At 40.8% G+C, this 17,146-nt stretch overlaps 1 long non-coding RNA gene, 1 other non-coding gene and 1 pseudogene across 2 annotated transcripts in view; 2 read left to right on the forward strand and 1 right to left on the reverse strand.

Moving 5' to 3' along the window:
* LOC138096676 (uncharacterized) overlaps window positions 1-16,863 on the reverse strand; it is a 27,108-nt gene extending 10,245 nt beyond the window's left edge. Inside the window, exons 1-2 of the long non-coding RNA XR_011146435.1 lie at window positions 16,808-16,863; window positions 5,971-6,033 (exon numbers count right to left, since the gene is read on the reverse strand). This is a non-coding gene — a long non-coding RNA (uncharacterized lncRNA). The remainder of the gene's footprint in view (window positions 1-5,970; window positions 6,034-16,807) is intronic.
* On the forward strand, window positions 8,798-9,616 carry LOC138096674 (TATA box-binding protein-associated factor RNA polymerase I subunit D pseudogene; annotated as a pseudogene).
* LOC138097245 (small nucleolar RNA SNORA40) lies at window positions 10,104-10,231 on the forward strand. Its single transcript, XR_011146451.1, has one exon. It is a non-coding gene; the product is annotated as a small nucleolar RNA SNORA40 (small nucleolar RNA).
* Window positions 16,864-17,146: the final 283 nt, after the last annotated feature.

Below are 17,146 nucleotides of genomic sequence, written 5' to 3' on the forward strand. Positions count from 1 at the left end.
AAAGTTCGTGGACCCCACTGACAGGCTGTCTGTGAGATTCTCCAGGCAAGGATTTGTAGCCAAGTCAGACAAGTTGTAGGTAACTTGGGGACCTGCTACTTAGAACTGGCATCTGTACTGGGGCAGCAGCATTTAGGACTGAGCCCTTTACTTCTGGGGTCTGGCAATATCTCTGCATAGACAGGGTTATAACTACATCAGACTTGAAAGGTTGTTGAATCACAACGCCGGGATTCTTGGCCCCAGGAGGAGAAGAATTCAATCCGGGGCCAGAGACGAGGCTTGATCGCTCAGAGCTCCTGTGTAATAAAGTTTTATTAAAGTGTAAAGAAGATAGAGAAAGCTTCTGACATAGGCATCAGAAAAGGGCAGAAAGAGTACCCCCCTGCTTGTCTTCAGAAGGATGTTATATAGTCACTAGCAGTTAATGAAAGAAAGGAATGGCACCAGGCCCCTCACCCATAAGATGCATTTTGGGATAATCTTGGCACCAAATAGTTCATCCTGGACCATAAAATGATTAACTTGAATCTTGAAAAAGGGCAGATCACCATACAAATAATTTCATTTACATAGATTGCAGGAACAATAATCTGAGTATAACATACTGGTTTGTCAAGTAGTTTCTGAGCCAAAAGGCGGAACCAACTTGAAGACAGAGTTTGGGGTAAATGCATAGTATATTAGCATAGCTTAAGATAAACATTTCCATAAGAAAAAGGCATTGGTTATCTCTAGGTTTGAGAATGGTTAACTTCAGGTGAAACCAGGTGTCATGGCAACACAGTATTTGAAGAGAAACCTCCTTTTAAATTTGTATAGAGAAGGAAAAAATATCGCTAGTTTGTTTCCTCCTGCCGCTTAAGAGAGATAAAAATGTCTGACACTTGCAGGCTATTTCCTCCCTTTGGAGACCCCTGGCCTTCCTGCCTGCTACCCTCTCAGACTTAAGGACTCAATTGGTATAGAGGAGATGACAGACATGTCACACGTGTTGCAATTGTGGCAGTAGTGTGAGAAAAAGAAATACAAGCATAGATTTTTTCCAACATAGACCTCAAGTAGATTCAACCTTTGATCCAACCAGAAGCTCTCTGCACATTTTTTTCTTCCACAAGAATATCAGACTTCAGGTAAACTGGCCGCACTCAAGGTGTTACTGCCTAAGGGCTCAAGGGCACCGTCAACTTGCCCGTTTTGCCCAAACTGATGACTAGAACGCATCTCATGCCACATTGGCCTTGGCAAGGTGCCGGCCTCAGAAGACTTAAGGTGCCTGTGACTGGGGTACCCATAGGACATTTCCATGTCTTCCCACCCAGCAAAGTGATAACAGCTGTTGAAGCCATTCCCATCCTAAAGGCCAGAACCTCTCTGAGGTCACGGAGCCATGTTGTCATATAACCTGTGCGAGGCCAGAACTCAGGAAACTAACCCAGAGCCCTCAGCAGATACGCCTCCTCCCGGGCCCTCCAAGTCCCTAGCAACAGCCACAGATGCACTCTGGGGAGAACACATTAGAAGCAGAACTGGTTTTGGACCAGGTTCAGGCTTTGGAAGCTACGGAAGGACTCTTTGGGGGCTCAGGCTGGTGAACCTGATTCTGGGTAAGAATCCCCAGTGAGGGGGTTTCTGTGGAGGGTCAGTGAAGAGGGAATGCGTGTCAATGTCCATATCGAAAGTTTCCTTTGGGTTGAGTCACTGAGGAATCTGGGTGTTAGTAATGGGGCCTTTGATTAAAGCTTAAGCTGAAGTGTTTAATGATCAGTGGTTCTGCTGGTCAGGGTTTAGGGTACATGTGTTAAGCTCTGCAAGATTCAGTAATTGAAAACTGGATGGAAGGTGTGAAACTAATGAGCATGGTTTCTCTCCTAGGTTAGCAATTTAATATCCAGCTCCTGTTCTTGGACAGCAAGGAGATCAAACCAGTGAATCCTAAAGGAAATCAGCCCACTGCTCAGCAGGCTCTTACTTTTAAGAACTCTGTTCTGGATATCAGTTCTTTATCAGTATAAGGCTTATGGGATGAATGTGTTGAGATTCCCTGCCCCCACACTGCCTCCCCCCTACTCTGCCCCGGCCCCACCACTGGCATTTTTTCTGGGGGGGGGGGGGCCTATGAACCTCTAAGTGTTCCAGCATTATTTGCTGAAAAGTCTATCTTTCTCCATTTTGAATAAACTTTTTACCTCTCTGAAACACTTGAGTGTAACTGACTTATGTGGGTCTCCTTGGGATCTCTGTTGTATTCCTTTGTTCTGTTTTATCCTTTCACCAATACTACTGAAGGTTTATAAATCTTGAAATCTGTTGATGTGAGCTCTATATGTTGGTTCTTTTTGGTCAAATTTTTTTGCTATTTTCAGTAGAAAAATCTGGCAAATATTACCGTTGTTGTCCCTTTAATAGCCTATACCCCTAGACATGATGTTATTAGAAAGGGGCTTCGATTCAGAGGGGTCTTTTCCAATATGGATAACCCTTGTTTAATAAGGAAAACAGACTGACCTAAAAGAAGGTCCATATCCCAAATACCTGATCAGTACTCCTCAAAATGAAGACAGGAAAAAGAGAAAAGGGTGAGAAATGGTCATAGAACAAGGGAATTCAGGAAAACATGATGTTTAAAGGCAGTATTCCCTGGGTTGAATCCTGAGACAGAAAGAGAACAGTAGTGGAAAAGCTTGTGAAATCCAAATAGGAACTAATTTAGTTGAGTGTCATAGCAATGGTACTATCTCAATTTGACAAACATATCATGGTTACCTAGGAGCTACCCAGGTGGCTCACTGGGTAAAGAATCTGTCCGCAATGCAAAAGATGCAGAAGGCTTGAGTCTGATCCCTGGGTCAGGAAGATCCCCTGGAGGAGGGCATGACAACCCACCCCAGTATTCTTGCCTGGAGAATCCCATGGACAGAGGAGCCTAGCAGGATACAGTTCATAGGGCCATGAAGAGTCAGATGCAACTGAGCACACACACAACAGGGTTATATAAAATATTCACATGAGAGGAAGTCAAATGAAGGTATACATGCATTCTTTGTAGTACTTTGTGACTTTTGTGTAAATCTAAAGTTTTCTCCAAATAAAAATTTAAAATAGGTATTTGTGGTTGTTGTTCAGTTGCCCAGTCATGTCTGACTTTTTGCGACCCCATGGACTGCATCACATCAGGCCTCCCTATCTTTCACCATCTCCCAGAGTTTGCCCCAGTTCACGTCCATTGCATTGGTGATGCCATCCAGCCATCTCATCCTCTGGCACTCTCTTCTCCTGTCCTCAATATTTCCCAGCATCAGGGGCTTTTCCAGTGAGTCTGCTGTTCACATCAGATGACCAAAATACTGGAGCTTCAGCTTCAGCATCAGCATCAGTCCTTCCAAAGTGTATTCAGCGTTGAATTTCCCTTAATATTGAGTGGCTTATTCTCCTTGCAGTCCAAGGGACTTCCAGGAGTCTTCTCTAGCACCATAGTTCAAAGCCATCAAATTTTTGGTGATCTGCCTTCTCTACAGACAAGCTCTCACATCCATATGTGACCACTGGGAAGACCATAGCCTTGACTATATGGACCTTTGTCAGCAGAGTAATGTCACTGCTTTTCAAAACAATGTCTAGGTTTGTCATAGCTAAAATAGGTATAAATTATATCAATTATATCTCAAAGCTATAAAAAATAGGTTTGATCTAGTTTCATCATTTAATTTCTCATTATAAATATATTTCCATATTATAAAATGTTCTTGTGTATCTATATTTTATATTATGTGTCTTTAATAATATGATGGGTGAACTAGTAGGGAAGTAATTTGAGCCATATATAAAAGATGTACATTAAATAGGGTTATACTTGAAAAACATAAGGCATTCAGTTATGTTCAGTTTATATTATGGCCCTCTCATTATCCACATTCTTACATTATCACTTCAAGATTTGTTGTACAGTTTTTCTTGTATATTCCGGATAGCTCCAATTTTTAAAATCCTAAACAGCCTTATAATTTTGCAGTTATAGCTGGTGTATTTTAAAATGTCCATATCTTATAAATTTTGTAGTACAGAACAGCAATTGATTTTAACAGTTTTATGGGTATAATTTATATGTAACATTTGCCAGTAGTATAATTCTATAACATTTAATAAGTTGTGTTACAATTTAACACAACATTAACATTTGTATTAACATTTAACAATAGGTTAATGACATTTAACACAACATTAACACTTGTGTTAATATTTAACATTTAACAATAGGATTGTGCATCCATCACCATGATCTAATATGTAGAAATTTTCATAACCCCCAAAATAATTTGATACTTGACTTGATGAATTTTGAGTACTCTTTATATATTCTGAATATCCTTTGTCAGATGTTAAATGTGTAAATATTTTCTCCCAATCTCTAGCTCCACTCATTTATTTTATGGCTCAGCCTTTATTGTCTTGCTGCAGAACCCTTTGGCTCCCTTAGGTTCATGAAGTTTGTCTCCTGTCTGCTTCTTTAAGTTTATGCTTTTACTTCTTATATTTAGGACTGAGATCTATTTTGAGTTAAATTTTGTGTATCATTAGGGTTAAGGGTCTGAAGTTATTTTTCTGCAGATAATTATATAAGTATACCAGCATCCTTTGTTGAAAAGACTAAACCCATGGAATTATCTTAATGTCTTGGCCAAATAGCTATAGACCTTAATAGTTTTGGACTCTCAATTCTGGTTGTGCCATTCTCATTGTCTCCAGACCTTCACTGGCCTAATTTTTAGTGGCCTTTCCCAATCAAAATTTAAGCTTCAGAGGGGTGGTCCTAAGATGGCAACCTCAGAGACTTCTGGGACAACGTTAAATGCCCCAACATTCAGTCATAGGAGTCCCAGAAGAAGAAGACAAAAAGAAAGACCATGAGAAAATACTTGAGGGGATAATAGTTGAAAACTTCCCTAAAATGGGGAAGGAAATAATCACCCAAGTCCAAGAAATCCAGAGAGTCCCAAACAGGATAAACCCAAGGCAAAACACCCAAAAACACATATTAATCAAATTAACAAAGATCAAACACAAAGAACAATTAAAAGCAGCAAGGGAAAACCAACAAATAACACACAAGGGGGTTCCCATAAGGATAACAGCTGATCTTTCAATAGAACCTCTTCAGGCCAGAAGGGAATGACAGGACATACTTAAAGTGATGAAAGAAAATAACCTATAGCCCAGATTACTGTACCCAGCAATGATCTGATTCAAATATGAAGGAGAAATCAAAAGCTTTACAGACAAGCAAAAGCTGAGAGAATTCAGCACCATCAAATGAGCTCTCTAACAAATACTAAAGGATCTTCTCTAGACAGGAAACACAAAAAGGGTGTATAAGCTCGGACGGAAAACAATAAAGTAAATGGCAACGGGATCATACTTATCAATAATTACCTTAAACATAAATGGTTTGAATGCCCCAACCAAAAGACAAAGCCTGGCTGAATGGATACAAAAACAAGACCCCTATATATGTTGTCTACAAGGGACCCAGCTAAAAACAAGGGACACATACAGACTGAAAGTGAAGGGGTGGAAAAAGATATTCCACGCAAATAGAGACCAAAAGAAAGCAGGAGTAGCAATACTCATATCAGATAAAATAGACTTTAAAACAAAGGCTGTGAAAAGAGACAAAGAAGGACACTACATAATGATCAAAGGATCAATCCAAGAAGAAGATATAACAATTATAAATATATATGCACCCAACATAGGAGCACCGCAATATGTAAGACAAATGCTAACAAGTATGAAAGGGGAAATTAACAATAACACAATAATAGTGGGAGACTTTAATACCCCACTCACACCTATGGATAGATCAACTAAACAGAAAATTAACAAGGAAACATAAACTTTAAACAATACAATAGACCACTTAGACCTAATTGATATCTATAGGACATTTCACCCCAAAACAATGAATTTCACCTTTTTCTCAAGCGCACATGGAAACTTCTCCAGGACAGATCACATCTGGGCCATAAATCCAGCCTTGGTAAATTAAAAAAAAAAAGAAATCATTCCAAGCATCTTTTCTGACCACAATGCAGTAAGATTAGATCTCAATTATAGGATAAAAACTATTAAAAATTCCAACACATGGAGGCTGAACAACACGCTGCTGAATAACCAACAAATCACAGACAAAATCAAAAAAGAAATCAAAATATGCATAGAAATGAATGAAAATGAAAACACAACAACCCAAAACCTGTGGGACACTGTAAAAGCATTGATAAGGGGAAGGTTCATAGCAATACAGGCATACCTCAAGAAACAAGAAAAAAGTCAAATAAATAACCTAACTCTATACCTAAAGCAACTAGAAAAGGAAGAAATGAAGAACCCCAGGGTTGGTAGAAGGAAAGAAATCTTAAAAATTAGGGCAGAAATAAATGCAAAAGAAACAAAAGAGACCATAGCAAAAATCAACAAAGCCAAAAGCTGGTTCTTTGAGAAGATAAATAAAATTGACAAACCATTAGCCAGACTTATCAAGAAACAAAAGGAGAAAAATCAAATCAATAAAATTAGAAATGAAAATGGAGAGATCACAACAGACAACACAGAAATACAAAGGATCATAAGAGACTACTATCAGCAATTATATGCCAATAAAATGGACAACTTGGAAGAAATGGACAAATTCTTAGAAAAGTATAACTTTCCAAAACTGAACCAGGAAGAAACAGAAAATCTTAACAGACCCATCACAAGCACGGAAATTGAAACTGTAATCAGAAATCTTCCAGCAAACAAAAGCCCATGTCTAGACAGCTTCACAGCTGAATTCTACCAAAAATTTAGAGAAGAGCTAACACCTATCCTACTCAAACTCTTCCAGAAAATTGCAGAGGAAGGTAAACTTCCAAACTCATTCTATGAGGCCACCATCACCCTAATACCAAAACCTGACAAAGATGCCACAAAAAAAGAAAACTACAGGCCAATATTACTGATGAACATAGATGCAAAAATCCTTAACAAAATTCTAGCAATCAGAATCCAACAACACATTAAAAAGATCATACATCATGACCAAGTGGGCTTTATCCCAGGGATGCAAAGATTCTTCAATATCTGCAAATCAATCAATGTAATACACCACATTAACAAACTGAAAAATAAAAGCCATATGATTATCTCAATAGATGCAGAGAAAACCTTTAGTAAAATTCAACATCCATTTATGATAAAAACTCTCCAGAAAGCAGGAATAGAAGGAACATACCTCAACATAATAAAAGCGATATATGACAAACCCACAGCAAACATTATCCTCAATGGTGAAAAATTGAAAGCATTTCCCCTAAAGCCAGGAACAAGACAAGAGTGCCCACTTTCCCCACTACTATTCAACAGAGTTCTGGAAGTTTTGGCCACAGCAATCAGAGCAGAAAAAGAAATAAAAGGAATCCAAATTGGAAAAGAAGAAGTAAAACTCTCACTGTTTGCAGAAGACATGATCCTCTACGTAGAAAACCCTAAAGACTCCACCAGAAAATTACAAGAGCTAATCAATGAATATAGTAAAGTTGCGGGATATAAAATCAACACACAGAAATCCCTTGCATTCCTATACACTAATAATGAGAAAATAGAAGGAGAAATTAAGGAAACAATTCCATTCACCATTGCAATGAAAAGAATAAAATACTTAGGAATATATCTACCTAAAGAAACAAAATATCTATATATAGAAAACTATAAAACACTGGAGAAAGAAATCAAAGAGGACATTAATAGATCGAGAAATATACCATGTTAATAGATTGGAAGAACCAATATAGTGAAAATGAGTACACTACCCAAAGCAATCTACAGATTCAATGCAATCCCTATCAAGCTACCAATGGTATTTTTCACAGAGCTAGAGCAAATAATTCCACAATTTGTATGGAAATACAAAAAACCTCGAATAGCTAAAGCAATTTTGAGAAAGAAGAATGGAACTGGAGGAATCAACCTGCCTGACTTCAGGCTCTACTACCAAGCCACAGTCAGCAAGACAGTATGGTACTGGCACAAGGACAGAAATATAGATCAATGGAACAAAATAGAAAGCCCAGAGATAAACCAATGCACTTATGGACACCTTATCTTTGAAAAAGGAGGCAAGAATATACAATGGAGAAAAGACAATCTCTTTAACAAGTGGTGCTGGGAAAACTGGTCAACCACTTGTTAAAGAATGAAACTAGAACACTTTCTAACACCATACACAAAAATAAACTCAAGATGGATTAAAGAGCTAAACATAAGACCAGAAACTATAAAACTCCTAGAGGAGAACATAGGCAAAACACTCTCTGACATAAACCACAGCAGGATCCTCTATGACCCACCTCCCAGAATATTGGAAATAAAAGCAAAAATAAACAAATGGGACCTAATTAAAATTAAAAGGTTCTGCACAACAAAGGAAACTATAAGCAAGGTGAAAAGACAGCCTTCTGAATGGGAGAAAATAATAGCAAATGAAGCAACTGACAAAGGATTAATCTCAAAAATATACAAGCAACTCCTGCAGCTCAATTCCAGAAATATAAATGACCCAATCAAAAAATAAGCCAAAGAACTAAACAGATTTCTCCAAAGAAGACACACAGAGGGAGTGCTATGGCCGGGTAGGTTGCTGTCCGCAGCAGAGGCCCATGCCGAGCCAGCGCAGGAAACTACACCACATTTACCAGATTTTACATGGTCAGAAATCTATTGAACGCAAAAGATAATTTGAGAGGGACTTGGATCAAGAATGGATTCTCTTAATTATACAATGGCATCTGATTCAGCTGTGAAACTGAGAATCAAAGTGACAACTCTTCCTCTGGTAGCAGCTTGTTTAAAACTCAGTGTGTTCCTGTCCCACCTAAACGGAGGCAAAGAAACACTATTAGAAAGTTCGTTCACATACCCAAAAGTACTCAGGCAACAGAGTCATCTAGTGACTCATCTATAGAGCCAAGACCACTGCCTTTAAAGGCTCTTTTTGAAAGATTCAAAAATAAGAAACGTAAACGTAAAAAGAAGAAATACAAGCCAATGGGAAGATCAGTGGGAAGACCAAAAGGAAGGAGAACCACTAGATACTCACAAATTACTGAGAAACAATTTAAAGACAAAAGACCTGGTTTCCCATTTTTAGAATCAGAAAATGGAAGAACCATTACCTTGGAGAAAAATTTTAACCTTTGAGCAAGCAGTGGCAAGAGGATTTTTTAACTTCCTTGAAAAACTGAAGTATGAATACTACCTCAAGGAATCCTTGAAAGAGATGAATGTTGCTGAAGATTTAGAAAAAGCAGACCTTGAGAGTTGAAGATACAGATACTTGGATGATGATGGATCTCTCTCTCCTATTGAAGAGCCAGCAGCAGAGGAGGAGATTGCAGCAAACCTTGAACATGATGAATGTGATATTAAGTTGGTGGAGAATAGTTATTTCATAATAAGTTCTGAATTTCCAAAGAAGAAGAATGTATATTTGGATCAAGAGGAATATACTGAAGAAACTGCTTTGCTTAAAAAGAGAACATCAAAATCTAAACACTGGACAGAGGACAAAATGGCCTGAAGAGAGAGAGGATTAGAAATACCAGACAAGGTAAACAGAATAAAAGCGAAGATAAGTGTCTATATAGGCCAGCCTTGGAAAAAAACCCTGTAAGAAAATAAAGAATACTTAAACAGATTTGTGAAACTCTTGAAGTAGTAATTATAAGAAAAATTATGTAGAAAAAATTGAAGCTGTTACTGCAGAGATTGACTTTACAAATAATAAACAAAAGTCCTACTGTTTTTGCCTATGATGGTTTATTTCTAGGTAAGAGAACTTAAAGGTACCATTTGAGCACTGAATCAAATAACAGATTGTAATCTTGAAAAGTTTGCATAAACAAATTTTTTTTTCACCTTAGGGGACCTACAACTTCCTGTTTTTGTTTTACTTAGACGAGTTTAGTGTGAAATGCTGAGTACTGTAATAACTTAATTTTCCCTTCCTAATTACCTGTATTTCAAATATCATTTTCATCACCACTGTATATAATGTATTTTACAGTAGCACTTGTGTTTGTTTTTGTTTAATTTGTGGACAAAGACTTAACAAACAAGTGCGAAAGTAAATCCTCTTTTGCAACCTACAACTCATTGTTCAGTATGAGTTTTGATACAGATAAGAAGGAACATGATCCATAAGAAAAAAAAAAAGAAGACACACAGATGGCTAACAAACACATGAAAAGATGCTCAACGTCACTCATTATCAGAGAAATGCAAATCAAAACCACAATGAGGTACCATTTCATGCCAGTCAGAATGGCTGCTATCCAAAAGTCTACAAGCAGTAAATGCTGGAGAGGGTGTGGAGAAAAGGGAAACCTCTTGCACTGTTGGTGGGAATGCAAACTAATACAGCCACTATAGAGAAGAGTGTGGAGATTCCTTAAAAAACTGGAATAGAACTGACATACGACCCAGAAATCCCACTGCTAGACATACACACCAAGGAAATCAGAATTGAAGGAGACACGTGTACCCCAGTGTTCATCGCAGCACTGTTTATAATAGCCAGGACATGGAAGCAACCTAGATGTCCGTCAGCAGACGAATGGATAAGAAAGCTGTGGTACATATGCACAATGGAGTATTACTCAGCCATTAAAAAGAATACATTTGAATCACTTCTAATGAGGTGGATAAAACTGGAGCCTATTATACAGAGTGAAGTAAGCCAGAAAGAAAAACACCAATACAGTATACTAACGCATATATATGGAATTTAGAAAGATGGTAACAATAACCCTGTATTTGAGACAGCAAAAGAGACACAGATGTACAGAACAGTCTTTTGGACTCTGTGGGGGAGGGCGAGGGTGGGATGATTTGGGAGAATAGCATTGAAATATGTATAATATCATATGTGAAACGAATCGCCAGTCCAGGTTCAATGCATGACACAGGATGCTTGGGGCTGGTGCACTGGGATGACCCAGAGGGATGGTATGGGGAGGGAGGTGGGAGGGGGGTTCAGGATGGGGAACATGTGTACACCCGTGGCGGATTCATGTTGATGTATGACAAAACCAATATAATACTGTAAAGTAATTAGCTTCCAGTTAAAATAAATAAATTTATATTTAAAAAAATTTAAGCTTCATACCAGCTGCTCTTTTCTTTTGAAACATGATGACTTATTCCACACTGTGTCACTTCCTCGAAATCTTATTCTGACCTAAAAGATACTTCCTGAGAGAAATTTTCCTACAAAGCTTTTTGGGGATGTCTGTTTACTAGATGTATTGCCATTTCTCTTTCCAGGAGTGGAGAAGGAAATGGCAACCCACTCCACTATTCTTGCCTGGAGAATCCCATGGACAGAGGAGCCTGGTGGGCCACAGTCCATGAACTTAGCAACTTAACTTTCCAGGAGTTCGTTCTCTGTTGGGGTACCAACACCGGAAGTCTTAGTCCCTGTTGAAACTCATCTCCCTCCTCTTTAATTGTTGTTCAGTGGATAAGTCGTGTCTCATTCTTGTGACCTCATAGAGGGCAGCATGCCAGGCTTCTCTGTCCTTTACTATCTCCCAGAGTTTGCTCAAATTCATGTCCCTTGCATCAGTGATGCTATCTACCTATCTCATCCTCTGCTGCCCTCTTCTTTTGCCTTCAATCTTCCTCAACATCAGGGTCTTTTCCAATGAGACAGCTGTTTGCCTCAGGTGGCCAAAGTATTGGAGCTTCAGCTTCAACATCAGTCCTTCCAGTGAATATTCAGGGTTGATTTCCTTTAGGATTGACTGGTTTGATCTCTTTGCTATCCAAGGGGCTCTGACGAGTCTTTTCCACATGGACTGTAGCCCACCAGGCTCCTCTGTCCATGGAGTTCTCCAGGCAAGAATACTGGAGTGGGTTCAGTTCAGTTCATTCAGTTGTGTCCAACTCTTTGCGACCTCATGAACTGTAGCACACCAGGCCTCCCTGTCCATCACCAACTCCCAGAGTCCACCCAAACCCACGTCTATCGAGTCGGTGATGCCATCCAGCCATCTTATCCTCTGTCGTCCCCTTCTCCTCCTGCCCTCAATCTTTCCAAGCACCCATTCCCTTTTCCAGGGGATTTTCCCAATTCAGGGCTTGAACTTGGGTCTCCTTTTATATTACAAAGTGTAAAATAAAGGCCATGGCACTATTACTTTTCTGCCTAGTCTGTCGAACCCTGTTTAGGTAGCTCCTTATTTGCTTTGCAAACCTGAGTCCCCGAAAATCTACTAATTTTCTGAACAGCTTAAGTGCCAGCAAATGAGATAACTTCACTGGCTTGTCATCATCCCATTCATCCCTGGTTCCTGGTCCCCAAACCCATCCCCTTGGCCTTCTATACATCAGGTGTTCCAATATATTTTTGTTCAGTGACTCAGCATGCCAGGCTTCCCTGTCCTTTACCATCTCCTGAGCTTGCTCAGGAGTCAGTGATGCCATCCAGCCATCTTGTCCTCTGTCAACCCCTTCTCCTGCCTTCAATCTTTCCCAATACAGAGGCTTGACATATTCCTTCCCCAATTTTGAACCAGTCCATGTCCAGTTCTAACTGCTGCTTCTTGGCCTGCTTACAGGTTTTGCAGGAGGCAGGTAAAGTGGTCTGGCATTCCCATCTCTTCAAGAATTTTCTACAATTTGTTGTGATCCACACAGTCAAGACTGTATATTGTCACCCTGCTTATTTAACTTATATGCAGAGTACATTATGTGAAATGCTGGGCTGCATGAAGCACAAGCTGGAGTCAGGATTGCTGGAAGAAATATCTATAACCTCAGATATGCAGATGACATGGCCCTTATGGCAGAAAGCAAAGAGGAACTAGAGCCTCTTGATGAGTGTGAAAGAGGAGAGTGAAAAAGCTGGCTTAAACCTTAACATTCGGAAAACTAAGATCATGGCATCCAGTCTGATCACTTCATGGCAAATAGGTGGGGAAACAATGGAAACACTGACAGACTTTATTTTCTTGGGCTCCAGAATCATTGCAGATGGTGACTGCAGCCATGAAATTAAAAGACACTTGCTCCTTGGAAGAAAACCTATGACCAACCTAGACAGTGTATTAAAAAACGGAGACATTACCTTGCTGACAAAGATCTATCTAAAAAACGGAGACATTACCTTGCTGACAAAGATCTGTCTAGTCAAAGCTATGGTTTTTCCAGTAGTCATGTATGGATGTGAGAGTTGGACCATAAAGAAGGCTGAGTGCTAAAGAATTGATGCTGTGGTGTTGGAGAAGACTCTTGAGAGTCCCTTGGACTGCAAGGAGATCCAGCCAGTCAATCCTAAAGGAAATGAATCCTGAATATTCATTGGAAGGACTTGATTGATTGTCCTTTGATGCTGAAGCTGAAACTCCAATACTTTCACCACCTCTGATTTGAAGAGCTAACTCATTAGAAAAGACCCTGATGCTGGGAAAGATTGAAGGCAGGAGGAGAAGGGGACAACAGAAGATGAGATGGCTGGATGGCATCACTGACTCAGGGACATGAGTTTGAGCAAGCTCCAGGAGTTGGTGATGGACAGGGAAGCCTGGCGTGCTGCAGTCCACGGGTCACAAAGAGTCGGACACAACTGAGCAACTGAACTGACTGAGTGATATGGCTGAAACGTACATACTGAGAGAAATCTGTCATCATTTCCATCATCCTAGAAAGTTATATTTCCCAGCGCAGAAAAATAAAAACCAATTATTTATTTGGGACTTGAATGAACAAGCTAATGGACTAATCAGTTTTTTGTCATTTAAGGGAGTGAGCCACTGGAAGACAGTTCTAAATAACATAGCTGTCTTCTAAATTGTGTGTGATCAGAGACTCAATATAAACTGGGAAAAGCAAAATGAAAGAGGATCCTCAGATAGAAAGGACAAGAACTGCACTTTCCAAGTTGTTCAGTCATTGAGTCATGTCAACTCTTTGTGACCCCATGGATTGTAGCACGCCAGGCTTCCTCGCCCTTCACTATCCCCCAGAGTTTGCTCAAATTCCTGTCGAGTCTGCGATGCTATCTAACCATCTCATCCTCTGCCTCCCCCTTCTCTTACCCTCAACCTTTCCCAGCATCAGGGTCTTTTCCAATGAGCCGTCTCTCTGCACTGGGTGGCCAAAGTATTGGAGGGTCAGCGTCAGTCCTTCCAATGAATATTCAGGGTTGATTTCCTTTAGGATTGACTGGTTTCATGTCTAAGAATGGAGGAAAATATAGGAGATGGGAGGTGACATTCTTAAAGGACGTGATGAAAAAACTTTATCTAAAGGGCAAAGATCTCAAAACTCTTGAGAGCTGCTGCCATTTCAGAAATTCCAGCTTCACTGTTACCTGCTGAACTGAGATGTGCTTTCTCTTCTTTCTCCCTCTTCTGAGAGTGGGGCTGTTGGCCTCTCACTATCCTGAGCGCATGCATGCTAAGTCGATTCAGTCATGTCCGATTCTTTGTGATCCTATGGACTATAGCCCGCCAGGCTCCTCTGTCTGTGGACTTCTCCAGGCAAGAATACTGGAGTTGGTTGCCATGCTCTCTTTCAGGGGATTTTCCAGACCCAGTATTGAACCCAGGATTCCCACATTCTTTACTGTCTGAGCGACCAGGGAAGCCCTACTTTCCCTTAATTTCCTAACTACCCTGTAGTTATCCACCTATCCAAGTTATAAACATTTGGGTCTTATTCACAGGAAAGGAAATGGAAATTTGCCATGCTGTGGCTGTCTTGGAATTCAATCTGAAATGTTGGGTTATTGGACAATTCACTCCTTCAGATATATTTTAAAGCAACAACACTGTGCAAGACACTGTACTCCACACTGAAGATACATCAGAGACCAACACAGGCAAGGGAATACCCCTTACGGATCTTACAGAATAGTGAAGAAGAGACAGTCAAGAGATACTATGTCACCAAGTGATAAGTCCTTTGAAGAAAAAGCCTAGTAATAATAATTTATTGGGTGTCCCAGGTGGAAAGTGAAAGTCACTCAGTCGTGTCCAATGTTACTGGAGTGGGTAGCCTTTCCCTTCTCCAGGGGATTTTCCCAACCCAGGGATCAAACCCAGGTCTCCCACATTGTGGGAGGATTCTTTACCAGCTGAGCCACAAGGGAAGCTAGAGAATACTGGAGTGGGTAGCCTATCCCTTCTCCAGGGGATATTCCCGACCCAGGAATGGAACCGGAGTCTCTTGCATTGCAGGTGGATGCTTAACCAACTGAGCTATCCGGGAAGCTCCACGTGGAGCTAGTGGTAAAGAACCCACCTGCCAATGTAGGAGGCATGCTGCTGCTGCTGCTAAGTCACTTCAGTCATGTCCTGCTCTGTGTGACCCCATAGACAGCAGCCCACCAGGCTCCCCCGTCCCTGGTATTTTCCAAGCAAGAACACTGGAGTGAGTTGGCATTTCCTTCTCCAATGCATGAAAGTGAAAAGTGAAAGTGAAGTCGCTCAGTCGTGTCTGACTCTTAGCGACCCCATGGACTGGAGCCTACCAGGTTCCTCTGTCCACGGGATTTTCCAGGCAAGAGTACTGGAGTGGGTTGCCACTGCCTTCTCCGGCAGGAGACAGCAAACTCCTGGGTGGGGAAAATCTACTGGAAGAGAGCAAAGCAACCCACTCCAGTATTCTTGCATGGAGAATCCCATGGACAGAGGAGCCTGGCGATCTAAAGTCCATAGGATCGCAAGGAGTGGGACTCCACTGAAGTGACTTAGCACACATATGCATGCTTTAGTAATAATAGGGAAGGCTCTCCACCTCAAGCTTTTCTGGATACGATTTGAGCCAACACTGAAGTACTAAAGGAAGTCCCTCATCATAATATTGGTAACTAGAGAATATTCCAGGACTTTCTTTTAACCACGGCCTAGTTTCACAACAGCCTGATGCACACCTAATTTTCACGTTCTTTGCCGTAAATCTTGGGTTACTGTCCTCATCACCACCCTTCCGTTATGGCAGGATGGATTCAGGTCGAGCTTTTCCCATTGACTCCACATCATTAATGGCCTCACTTCTGGTGGCCTTTTCCTGAGCCCCCACCCCCAGTCACAACGTGGGTAGCCCCTGCCGCTCTTTTCCCTCGTTAATGGCCAGCCCCATACTGTAGCAGTTTCTGGAAATCTTTTTTCTCTTCTTAAAGTCAGCTTCTTGCAAGCTATTTTCCCCCCGAAGCTCTCCTTGGAGTCCGTTTACCCAATGTATTTTCTTTTCCCTTTCTGGGAGGGTGTTCTTCACTGCCAAGCCAACCAGTGAACTCCTACCTCTCTGGAATTTTTTTTTTTTTTTCATACAAAGTATAAAAATACGGATTTATACAAAAATTTATACAATTTACATATATAATTTATACAAAATTGTACACTGCATATCATTGTATATAATTTATACAAAAATTCATGCAATTTATACAAAAATTTATGCAAAATACGGATAATATATACCGAGGCCGTATTTACTTCCATGACTAGCCTTCTGAAAGCACCTTCAGTTCAGTTCAGTCGCTCAGTCGTGTCTGACTCTTTGCGACCCCATGAATCGCAGCACGCCAGGCCTCCCTGTCCATCACCAACTCCCGGAGTTCACTCAGACTCACGTCCATTGAGTCAGTGATGCCATCCAGCCGTCTCATCCTCTGTCGTCCCCTTCTCCTCCTGCCCCCAATCCCTCTAGCATCACCTTAGCCGGCATTATTTTTGCCTCACGAAGCTTGAGACTGAAAACTTACCTATTTTCGGCAAGAATCGAAATGTGATGAGGAAATGAGAGTATTTCAGTGGCTCCTCACCCTCCAGCCATCCCAGCTCCTGGCCTCCAAATCCATCCCTGACTTTCCGTACGTCATGTGTGCCAACATGGCCGCCCTCCTGGGGGCCGTTGTGATCTGGGCGCAGACATATTGCCTGTCTAGGACGTAACGGAAGTTGGTTCGTCAGTAACAGCCTAGATCCACCTCGGCATCCGTAGACAGGTCTAGACTTCAAAGCAGTTCGCCGAAGTAGGAGGGCGTTCAGTCAGTCTCGGGAAAAACTGTTTAGTGTGTGATTTTTGTCCCTGGATTTTCTTC

Source organism: Capricornis sumatraensis, chromosome 20, assembly GCF_032405125.1.
Source record: "Capricornis sumatraensis isolate serow.1 chromosome 20, serow.2, whole genome shotgun sequence".
Classification (NCBI taxonomy): Eukaryota; Metazoa; Chordata; class Mammalia; order Artiodactyla; family Bovidae; genus Capricornis; species Capricornis sumatraensis.